We start from the raw sequence: 12216 nt of genomic DNA on the forward strand, positions 1-12216 counted from the left end.
GAAGATTACCTTTAAAGACTGGGAAGTGTAGAACAATGCTTTTCAATGACATTCTAATTGTGAGCCTGTCTTTGGAGTATACAAGCACAAAATGACTTATGTCATGTCGCAATTAAAACCTCAGGTGGGAAAACCTTCGAAAGGCGAAGAGAACGTAAACGGCGGAAGGGAGGGAATCTGTTTGACGGTTTAGCAACATAATAGTTTGAGCAGGCTTACCTGCTGAGTTTGGCTTTTCTAAAACTGGAGAACAAAGCGACCATGATGAACCATCCTGACAGCTAGTAGTTAGGACTTTATATAATATAAAGGAACATTTGAAACTCTGTGCATTTAATATGTGTTTGATTGAAATCAACCTGATTCGCATAGTATTTAGAGAAATTAAGAGCATACAATTATTTGAGATAGTATGTAGTTTGTGCTTTATCATTAGACGTTGACGTGAAAATATATAAAAGTTTAACAACAAAATAGATCAGTATTTTTAAATGCACACATCTGCTAAAAGTACATTTTGATAATATTTAGTAATGTGCATATTATGTTGATGACTGTTTGATTGCTATATTGCTGCCAAAGGTAAGCTTTACTGTAAAATAAATTGTATTACCAGTAATATCACTATAAAGACACTGTGGGACACCCTTGGCACCCACACAGTGACACGCAGGGTTGCAGTATTTGATGCTTTAGGAGTGAGAACACGATGAGAAAGATACAAATGTATTTCAAAAGTTTATGCTTTTAAGTGGAGTCTTGTTTAAACATTTTAATAAGTTAAAGTCACTGGTTTTTACAGTCAATTAATTATGTCATTTACTTCCTGAAAGCTGCAAGTTCCTTTATGTTCTAATATTTCAACAGAGAAGTTACTTTTTGCATAAATACTTAAATCATTGACACGCACACACAAATGCAATGAGTTCACCCCAAGAGAGGTATTAGTTCTGGCTACTAGTTATTCCTTCTTATTAACAGCTGATTTTAGTTCTACAGTGGTTATCATCTCATTTGCAGTCAAATGTCTGGTAGTTTGAATGATAGTATAGGTTTAAGTTCAATTATGGATAAAGAAGAAAGGACTGTTGATCTCTACATCACTGCAGAGACTGTGAGAGACCTTAAACATAAGAAAGAGGTGGAGGAATCCGACACAACAATAACAACAACAACAACAACATCAACCAAACCACCTGAACACACAGGTACCGTGTTTCTGCTAATATATTGTTTATTATATACCTTATACAAACTAAAGAGAAAAAAGAAACATTTAAAAGCACAAATGCTATAAGAGTATACATGTTTTTAGTTCATTTAAGCTGTACTAAATGGTTAATATTGTAGATTAACATTGTGTCTGTTACTGTATCTTTAGGAAGTGAGAGTGTGAGGATAAGACGTTACAGATCAGCAACAGTGTGTTTGGTGCTGCTGTGTGTTCTTCTACTGACTGCAGTCATAGTGCTGTGTGTCCTCATCAATACAAACAATCAACAGTTTAACATCAAGAACAAAAACATCACAGAAGAGAGAGACCAGCTACTAACCAAATATACCAACATCACAGAAGAGAGAGACCAGCTACTAACCAACAATACCAACCTCACAGAAGAGAGAGACCAGCTACTAACCAACAATACCAACCTCACAAGAGAGAGAGATGAATTAAAAGCCAAATACAAAACTTGTACTAAACTAGGGGAACTGTTTAATAAACTGCACAAAGATATGTATGGTAAAGTTGAACTACATTATAATAACACAAATATTCATATTTAAAAGGATGCTGTGAATACATTTTTAAACCAAACAAAACACTGCAAGTTGTGTAGTTCAAAAATAAATATTTAGCAGCTGACTTTTTTGTGTTTACAGCTGGATGGATTTACTATCAATCCAGTTTGTATTTCATTTCATCTGAGCTGACGTACTGGACTGAGAGCAGAAAAGACTGTATAGATAGAGGAGCAGATCTAATCATTATTAACAACAAAGAGGAACAAGTGAGTGAAAGATACTGTGCAATACGATTGCACCATTATGATATTAATGGTCTTTTGTTTCTTCGTAGGATTTTGTTAGAAACATTTCTAATGCAGAAACAATCTGGATTGGTTTGACTGATAGTGCTGCAGAGGGCATATGGAAATGGGTTGATGACAGCACACTAAGCTTTACGTGAGAAATAACTAAATTTAACTGATTATTATCCATATCATATCATATCACACAGAAAACAACACTGAAGATTTAATGATGATCTTTTGTTTCAGCAACTGGGTGTCTGGAGAACCCAACAATGCGACAGATGTTGAAGACTATGCTGAGTCTTCTTCAACAGGATGGAATGATCAGCCATCTTTTAAAAATCGAAAATGGATTTGTGAGATAAACATGTTTATTTAGTTATTCAGTATGTTGTGAACACACAAGAACTTTAATGGATGAATAACAGAACCTTCAAGTCATTTTAGACCGTGTATTTGAGCAAGACACAATTTAGTCCACCTACTTTAATAAATCAACATGATCTCACAAAGTTAAGAATTGGTTTATACTATTTTTTCTGATGTATTCTTTTATATTTTCTAAACTTTAAACAATTGTCGCCTGACGTTGGGGTTAAAGTTGGGTTTGTGTAGGGATGTCATTTTATGTAAATCTAACCCTAAACCGAAGCAACAATGGTTAGAAAATAGGACAAAACAGTTGAGTAACCAATATGTGACAAAATTGAGCAAAAAATTCCGTGACTCTGCCCTGGAAATTCGTGAGATCAGGTAGTAATAAATATATAATAAGTCACTTAAACAAAACTCAATAAAAAAAAAAAAACTCATTTTGATATTGTGATTATTCAAACAACCTTTTGTTTCATATGATATATTCTAATAAAATAACGTTTTTAAATACATATCTTTATAATATATTTAAATTTTATTAGTTGTGTGTGTTTGTTGTGCATTAAGCAAGCCTAAATTTTAGGGTCATTATGGACATACTGTGAGAGTTAGTAAACTCATGGTTCAAAAACACCACAGATTACATTATGTGTCTGCAGCAGGGCCTTTATGAAACATGCATGTCCATTTACAAACACACAACAGAGATATAAAAGTACATGAATGTAATAATCATACAAAAAAACATCTAAATAATGTTTTATTGCATATGAAGTGTTTGTGGACATCCATCAGTTTAACCAGATCTCTACATTTTTGTTTTACTTAATGGATGTTAGATGATCTCAGATGGTTTTATTTAGTTTTTCTAACTGACAACAGAATACAAAAAAGACAATGCAGAGCAATCCAGCAAACTGAAACAGAACTATAATGCTGTTTTATCTTACAAGGAGTGTTTTGTATAGGATAGAGTGACCATATGTGCCATTCTTCCCGGACGCGTCCTGGCCAGGATTTCGGGTGTGTCTTCCGGAAGTCATAATTATCGACCGCATACATCATAGAGGATTATTATAATTATTTCAGAAAAGCATCCGGGAGGAATGGCACGTGCACTGAAAAAAACAACTTGTAAAATTTACTTAAAAAAAATTCTCGTAACAATTTGCACGAACTTTTTTAAAGTAAAATTTACTGCTTTTTTATAAGTAAAACTTACCTACTAAAATCAAATAAAATTTACTTAAAATTGCATGATAAAACATATGTTAAATAATTAATTAAATGGTACTTAGTTATTTTATTGAGAAGTTAGATTTATTTTAATTGTTTAGGTAAAGTCTATTCGTTTTTTTTTTAAATTGAAGCATTGTTGTCCTAATAATATTGAATAAATCGTATTTTCTGTTTGTTATTTTCTTTAACATATTCCTATATGGACCTAGTTATTTTTAGTGTTATAAATGGCATTATAACACAAAATTCATGACTGACAACAAGTTAGTCATTGAATAAACTTGATTCGGAACAGAAACGCACACAAACTGTGTTTCTGACATGCATTATCAGCACTGTGGAGAGAATTACAATACAATGTTCTGAACAGGGTTCATGTAAAGAAACACTGATCACCTGAACGGTGACTTCACAAAATTATTATTTACAACAAAACAACATCAATAATATAAGAGCTTAAACCTTTATGACATTTTGCTAACAAATATTTAAGTAGTTAAAGTTCTTATCAGTTCTTATTCTGGTCACCATGGTCACACTAGTATAGGAACAAATCCTTTATTGTGTCATATCCATAGCACTGCAGGTAATTGATAGCATAAAGTTTAATGTGATGGGGACAGAAATTGTACCTTCGTAACTTAAGATTTTTTAATAAAAATGTAATTTAATTATTTTTTGCAAAGATAAATGAAAAAATATGTTTGCAGTTACATATTAATGAGGTCAATGTCATGTATATTTACTTAAAACAAGTGTTACACAAAAAATTATCTTGTGCTGTTGTGTTACTTTACATCCCAGCTGATTTGGTGAGCAACTTCAAAGTGAAATTAAACTGAAGTCGTTCTACATTTCTACAAAATACCACCTGGTATTGATAGACCACACTTTTGAGTTATTGACCACAGCAAAATAAATGTCTGTCTAAAACATTATCTCTTAATATACGTTTTTTTTTAGACATTTTTTAAAACACAATGACACCCCAGCCAGTGACATAAAGGACAATTTCCCAAGCTGCAGTATTTAATGCCTTGAAAGCAAGAACTTATTTAAGACAGAAAGAGAGCATTAAAAGGCATTTCTTCAGTTCTGGAAGTCTGTCATATTTTTATTTCTGACTTTTTATATGGTGGTAAAATGTGACTTTTGTAATCTTAAGAATCTTTGATCTTTGAGGTCCTCTGTTATTGTTCTCTTTGTCCTGTTATCCATGTCAAGTTCCTGAATACAGTAAGTTCCTTTACATTATTTACAAAGAGAAGTTCATTTTGCATAAATACTTCAGTCATTGGCATACACGCACTCACAAGCAATAAGTTCAGGAGAGGTATTAGTTAGTTCTGTACTTGTTACACCTTCTAATTACTTTCTAATTACTCAGTTCTACAGTTGTTATCATCTCACCTGCAGTAAAATGGCTGATAGTGTGAATGATAGTATAGATAAAGATTCAATAATGGACAAAGCAAAAGAAGAAAGGACTGTTGATGTCTACATTACTGCAGATGCTGTAAGAGATCTTAAACATAAGAAAGAGACTGAGGAATTTAACACAACAACAACCCAACCACCTCAAATCACAGGTACTGTGTTTCTGCTAATATATATATATATGAAGAGTTTCGTTGCAAAACGAGATAACCACCGTTTTTTTTTTATTATTCAGAAATCTCGTTTTTTGGTTGTGCATTCCAATTAATTTCAATTCAACTGCAGTTGGTTTGTTTTGATTTAAACCTTCATAACTTATAAAATACAGCTAAGTAGCACCATAAAACAAAATAATAACATGATAACATAATAATACACATGTTTTGACAAAAATGTTAAAAAATGGATTTATCTTGTTTTGCAACGAAACTCTTCATATATACAGAATAATATCTCATAAAGAAAGTATAAACACGAAACATATAAATAAATATTTCGCAGCACAAATACTAAGTTTGCACGTTTTTTGTTCATTTGAGTTGTACAAAATGGTAAAGTGAAAAGATTAACATTGTATCTGTTACTTTATTTACAGGAAGTGAGAGTAAGATGAACAGAAGTTACAGATCAGTTTTAGTGTGTTTTGTGCTGCTGTGTGTTCTTCTACTGACTGCAGTCATAGTGCTGTGTGTCCTCATCAATACAAACAATCAACAGTTTAACATCAAGACCAAAAACATCACAGAAGAGAGAGACCAGCTACTAACCAAATATACCAACGTCACTCAAGAGAAAGACCAGATACTAACCAAATATACCAACATCACAGAAGAGAGAGACCAGCTACTAACCAAATATACCAATATCACAGAAGAGAGAGACCAACTACTAACCAAATATACCAACATCACAGAAGAGAGAGATAAATTAATAGCCAAGTACTACAATATAAGTAAACAGTTTAATGAACTGTGGAATGTTTATGGTAATGTTGTACAACATCAACAACACAATTATTAAAAATGTAAACATTGTTTTTAGTGTGGTCAGAAAAAACATTTATCAGTCGAACTGTGTGTGTTTACAGCTGGATGGATTCACTATCAATCCAGTTTGTATTTCATTTCATCTGAGAAGAAGAGCTGCACTGAGAGCAGAAGATACTGTATAGATAAAGGAGCAGATCTGATCATCATTAACAACAAAGAGGAACAAGTGAGTGAAGGATACTGTATCATACGATAGCATGATTATGATATAAATTTACATTTGTTTCTTCATAGGAATTTTTTAATATATCTAAAGAATACACCTGGATTGGTCTGACTGACATTGAAAAGGAGGGCACATGGAAATGGGTCGATGGCAGCATATCAAACTATAGGTAAGAAATCACTAAATTTAACTGATTATTATCCAATTAATGATTCTCAAAGTCAGTATCATATCACAAAGACAACCTATCCTCCAACCCATACGATTATTTTTTGTTGTAATGGCATGTAATGATGCAGGATTAAAAGCTAGTTTACTACAAAAAAACTGTTATAGCAGTGGATGTATTCCAAGTCTTCAATGCTGCATGTCTATCAAAACAAAGCATTTCTCGAGCCAGCCTCAAAACCAATCTACAAAATAGCCTATTACTTATTGCTTTTGATGTTTTTGAATGTAAAAACCATGCGAACATCATAAATAGTCCTAAGAGAAAAATATAAAAATGACAGACAACGGCAGCTCAGTGGTAAAGCATTGCGTTTGCAACACACAAGTTCATGGGTTCAAACCCAGGGAACACAAGCTAATAAAAATGATGATTTGTAGTTTCAGGTCCTGGGACACTTCATGCTCACAATGCCCACAATTCCCAGCTGAGCCCAATGGTGGTACAGCGGAGAACTGTGCTGTGACTTATACACCAGGGTGGGCTGACTTTCCATGCGGAAGTACTTTTAAATGGATCTGTGAGAAAAACATTTTTTTATGAGATACATGTTATTTGTGTTAGTTAACTGCGAACACCAGAACTTTTAGTCAATTTAGACAGTGATCTAAGTCAAACATAAACTTGTTAAAGTAAACCTCAAAACTTTTGTTTATTATTTTTATTGTATATTATGACTATGCAAATAACCATTTGTTTAACACAATACATTCTAATAAAATAATACAATAATTTGATTGCATTGAGTGTGTTTGATGTTGTTCATCAATGTAAGTAACAAATATGGAGTAACTGGCATGTTGTGATTGTTGTTGCATGCTGTTCTTTATACAGTATTACTTTATGAAGGAACAAATTATTTGATAAAAATAATATTTTATACAAAAATCTTTTTTGCTTATTAACATTAATTTATGGGCAAATTGCAATGCAGAAACCCTGTGATAAAACCTTTTTTTTAAATACAAGCACGTTAATCATAAATCACACCTTTATCTGGGAAGCACCAATTGTTTTGTGGCTAAAACCTATCCTCAAACCCATACGATTGTTGACGTCAAATGTCCATATCGAAATATGACCCACAGATTTGTTTACTAAATTAGCACCTCTATCGGCAGCAGGTAAAACCTTTAATTTTGTTTACAGACTTAAAACTTGACTTTCACACATGCATTTAGATATTTAGTTTACATCACCAAATCTGCATGAAACATTATAAACCTGATGATCATGTGCTGGCTCAACTGTTTTAGCACATCCTCTATGTGATTACGGAAAGTCTGTTTTATTAATGGGCTTTTCGATCGCTCCTCCTGAGCTTAAGCATTTTTATTCTGTACTTTTTTACCACATACAGTACTGGTCAAAAGTCTTAGGGGCTGATCACACCAAAAGCGTTTATGGCAGTTCCAGGCGCCTTTTTTGAATGATAATTTATGCGCGCCGAGCACCTTGCGGTTTTTGCCGCCAGCCGCAGCACACGCTTTTGAAGAAGCGCTGAGAGCAGAGAAGCACCGGATGTCATTCGCGTCTTTCCATTGTCCAATCGAATGAGGGGAGAGGCAGGCTTATTTGAGAAGACTAAAGTCCTGAAATCATTCGATTAGAATAATAGAATAAACCAATGCTGGATTACAAGTCTGCAGCAGGGTCTTCCTGACACATGCATGTAAATTTAACACACAACACAGACATAAAATAACATGAATATAATTTTGCAGAATTAAATCTAGATACTGTTTTACGGTTGATAAAGTGTTTGAAGACATGCATCCATTTATAAACAGCTCTAAACTTTTATTGTACTGATAGTGTTGTGCATATATACTCTGTCCTTTGTATAGTCCATATTGTAAACCATCTTTGCTGCACTTACATTTTTAAGTTTAATCAAGTTGAATTTACAAGTCATTTCAACTAACTTGACTAGTGAGTAGTGCTATAAATGATAAAAATAAAGTTTAAATGACTTTTATTATAATATTATAAAATACCCAAAGCCCATAAGGAGAACGAAAATGAGACCACCTACAGAGCATCCATAGCTGCATTTGGAAGTTGTTGGAAGCAATTGTAAACGGCTTATGAGCTGCATTCGGTCACTGGTGTGCCTATATTTATAAAAAAATTCTCACGGTTGCATTGTCACCATTATTTTCAGTCACCAAAGCTGGTTACCATCAAGCCACAGGCATCTCACTGCCCCTCCACTTTAAAATAATTGGCTACATTTTTTGAGTGGCAGCAAAGTCAGCCAATCAGTAATGAGATTGCAAGTTAAGCCAGTAGGGAGAGACAAATAGGTGCAAAACCACTTGTTTAAAATCCCCCACCCTAATAGAGCTATCTGAGAGAGGTTTTTAGGAAGCTTCTAAGGCATTTCAGACCCAAACAAAAAAATGTTGTCTACATGTCACATCACAGAACAAGGATAAATACCCTGTTCAATCATTCTATGTCACCTTTAAAGAATTGTCTGTACTTCAAAACATGTTTCATTAAACTGGGAAGTTTGCTCATCACATAATGTATTTAGCTGAACCACATGTTAATTTGGCTATTATTTATTGTTTGGACAATAATGCCAGATTACATTCTGTTGTAAATTAAAGTTCCTTTATGCATAAATATTTAAAACAATTATGTAAAAACTTCCTTTCTGCATTAATACTTGCCACAAAAACATATAAGCAGTACATTGGCATTCACTGGCATTAGTTTGATACCATCTTGACAACACTATACGAAATGTTAAATTTTTATAAGATTTTAAAAAGCAACTAAAAATTTTGAATCGCTGAAAATGGCAGCAGGAGATATACAAATAGGTACTCTTCACGTCTATGCCAGCCCTGATCCTATCATAGGTAAAGTTTAACATTTCTTCATTTGTACTTAAAGTACATTTTACATGCTTTTAACTGATGTTAGAGAGATTAACAATTTTCTTCTTAATTTCCTCAGTGAGAGACCCAGTGAAGATTAAATGTTACAAATCAGTTACAGTGTGTGTGGTGGTGCTGTGTGTTCTTTTACTGACTGAAGTCATAGTGCTGTGTGTGACGTTCACTCAAGAGAGAGATCGGCTAACACTCAAGATTGACAATCTGACTAAAGTCACAGATTATTTACTAACCAAATCTCAAAGTCTCACCAATGAGAGAGATCAGCTAAAACTCAAGATTGACAATCTGAATAAAGTCACATATGATTTACAAACCAAATCTCAAAGTCTCACCAATGAGAGAGATCAGCTATTGTGGCAGAAAAGTGAACTTCAGAACAATCTTAACAAAGCAGGTAAGATTCTTTAGTCTATTTATTACTGTAACTTGCTACAGTATATAAAAGTAATAAGATTATTATATTTATACAAATAACAAATATTCATAGTTGACACTTTACAATGGAAGTGGAAACTACATACTACTTGTCTTAAACAACCAGTTGTTATATTCTGTGTTAATATTGTGCACAGAGTTTTTCACTACGCTCTCAGAAAGAAAGGTACTGTACATGAAGGTACAAAAGCTGTCATTGGGGCTTTACCTTTTCAAAAAGTACACTTTTGTACCAGTATATACTGGCAGTGTTGGGTTAGTTACTCAAAAAAGTAATTAATTACTACTAGTTAATAACTACATCTTCAATCATGTAATTAGATTACTGTACAAATGACACTCTGCAAAAAGTATTTAATAACTCGTTACTAATTACAAAAACATCACAGAAGAGAGAGACCGGCTATTAACCAACAATACCAACCTAACAAGAGAGAGAGATGAATTAATAGCCAAATTCAAAAATATTACTAAACTAAGAGAACAGTTTAATAAACTGCACAAAGATATGTATGGTAAAGTTGAACTACATTATAATAACACAAATATTTATATTAAAAAGGATGCTGTAAATAAATGTTTAAACCAAACAAAACACTGGAAGTTGTGTAGTTCAAAAAATTTATATTTAGTGGCTGACTTGTTTGTGTTTACAGATGGATGGATTTACTATCAGTCCAGTTTGTACTTCATTTCATCTGAGAAGAAGAGCTGGACTGAGAGCAGAAGATACTGTAGAGAGAGAGGAGCAGATCTGATCATCATTAACAACAAAGAGGAACAAGTGAGTGAAAGATACTGTGCAATAAGATTGCCCCATTATGATTTTAATGGTCTTTTATTTATTCATAGGATTTTGTTAGAAACATTTCTAATGCAGAAACAATCTGGATTGGTTTGACTGATAGTGCTGCAGAGGGCATATGGAAATGGGTTGATGACAGCACACTGAGTTATACGTGAGAAATCACTAAATTGAACTGATTATTATCAAATAAATGATTCTCAGGTCTGTATCATATCACACAGAAAACAACACTAAAATTTAATGATGCTCTGTTGATTCAGCTTCTGGAAACATGGAGAACCCAACCAGGTGTTTGAAGTTGAAGACTATGCTGAGTCTTCTTCAGCAGGATGGAATGATCAGCCATCTAATATTAATCAAAAATGGATTTGTGAGATAAACATGTCTATTAAGTTATTTAGTATGTTGTGAACACACAAGAACTTTAATGGATGAATAACAGAACCTTCAAGTCATTTTAGACCGTGTATTTGAGCAAGATAAAATTTGGTCAACCTAGTATAATAAATCAACATGATCTGATTCTTTTATATTTTCTAAACTTTAAACAATTGTCACCTGGCGTTGGGGTTAAAGTTGGGTTTGGGTAGGGATGTCATTTTATGTAAATCTAACCCTAAACCGAAGCAACAATGGTTCGAAAATAGGACAAAACAGTTGAGTAACCAATATGTGACAATGCCATGGAAAAGTGAGCAAAAAATTCTGTCACTATGCCATGGAAATTCGTGAGATCAGGTTGTAATAAATATATAATAAGTCACTTAAACAAAACTCAATAAAAAACTCTTTTTTATATTGTGATTAGGCAAACAACCTGTTTCATATGATAGATTCTAATAAAAGAAAGTTTTTAAATACATATCTTTATAATATATTTAAATTTCATTAGTAGTGTGTGTTTGTTGTTCATTAATCAAGCCTGAATTTTAGGGTCATTATGTTCATATTGTGAGAGTTAGTAAACTCATGGTTCAAAAACACCACAGATTACATTATGTGTGTGCAGCAGGGCCTTTATGACACATGCATGTCAATTTACAAACACACAACAGAGATATAAAAGTGTATGAATGTAATAATCAAACAACAAAACATCTAAATAATGTTTTATTGCATATGAAGTGTTTGTGGACATCCATCAGTTTATACCTACCCAGTCTCCTGGATGCGTATAAATAGCACGAAGTGTAAAACTCCACTTTGGCGTGCATATGAAATGCAAGTCCCTCCCATTTACTTAAACGGGGCATTTTTTTTTGTCGTCACTTGACAATGACATACAGTACAGTTTCCCCAGCTTTAGTATTTGAGACCTTAAGAATAGGAACTAATTGGTGAGAATAGCCGTAATGCACATAAGAGACAAGTTTTTAAGTATTTGTATTTCAGGCTTTGTATGTGATCTGCCAAAATATGCATTTAGCTTTGCAAATATCATCGTAAGTTTCTTTATGTGAGGGTTCTGTTTGTCCTGGTATTTGTGTTAAGTTCCTGAATCCAGTACGTTTCTTTACATATTAATATATCCATGAT

At 33.1% G+C, this 12216-nt stretch overlaps 1 protein-coding gene across 5 annotated transcripts in view; it reads right to left on the reverse strand.

Annotated features, from left to right (window-relative positions):
- cadm2a (cell adhesion molecule 2a) overlaps window positions 1-12216 on the reverse strand; it is a 670454-nt gene that overhangs the window by 117181 nt on the left and 541057 nt on the right. The window lies entirely within an intron of this gene.

This window comes from Misgurnus anguillicaudatus, chromosome 12, assembly GCF_027580225.2.
Source record: "Misgurnus anguillicaudatus chromosome 12, ASM2758022v2, whole genome shotgun sequence".
Classification (NCBI taxonomy): Eukaryota; Metazoa; Chordata; class Actinopteri; order Cypriniformes; family Cobitidae; genus Misgurnus; species Misgurnus anguillicaudatus.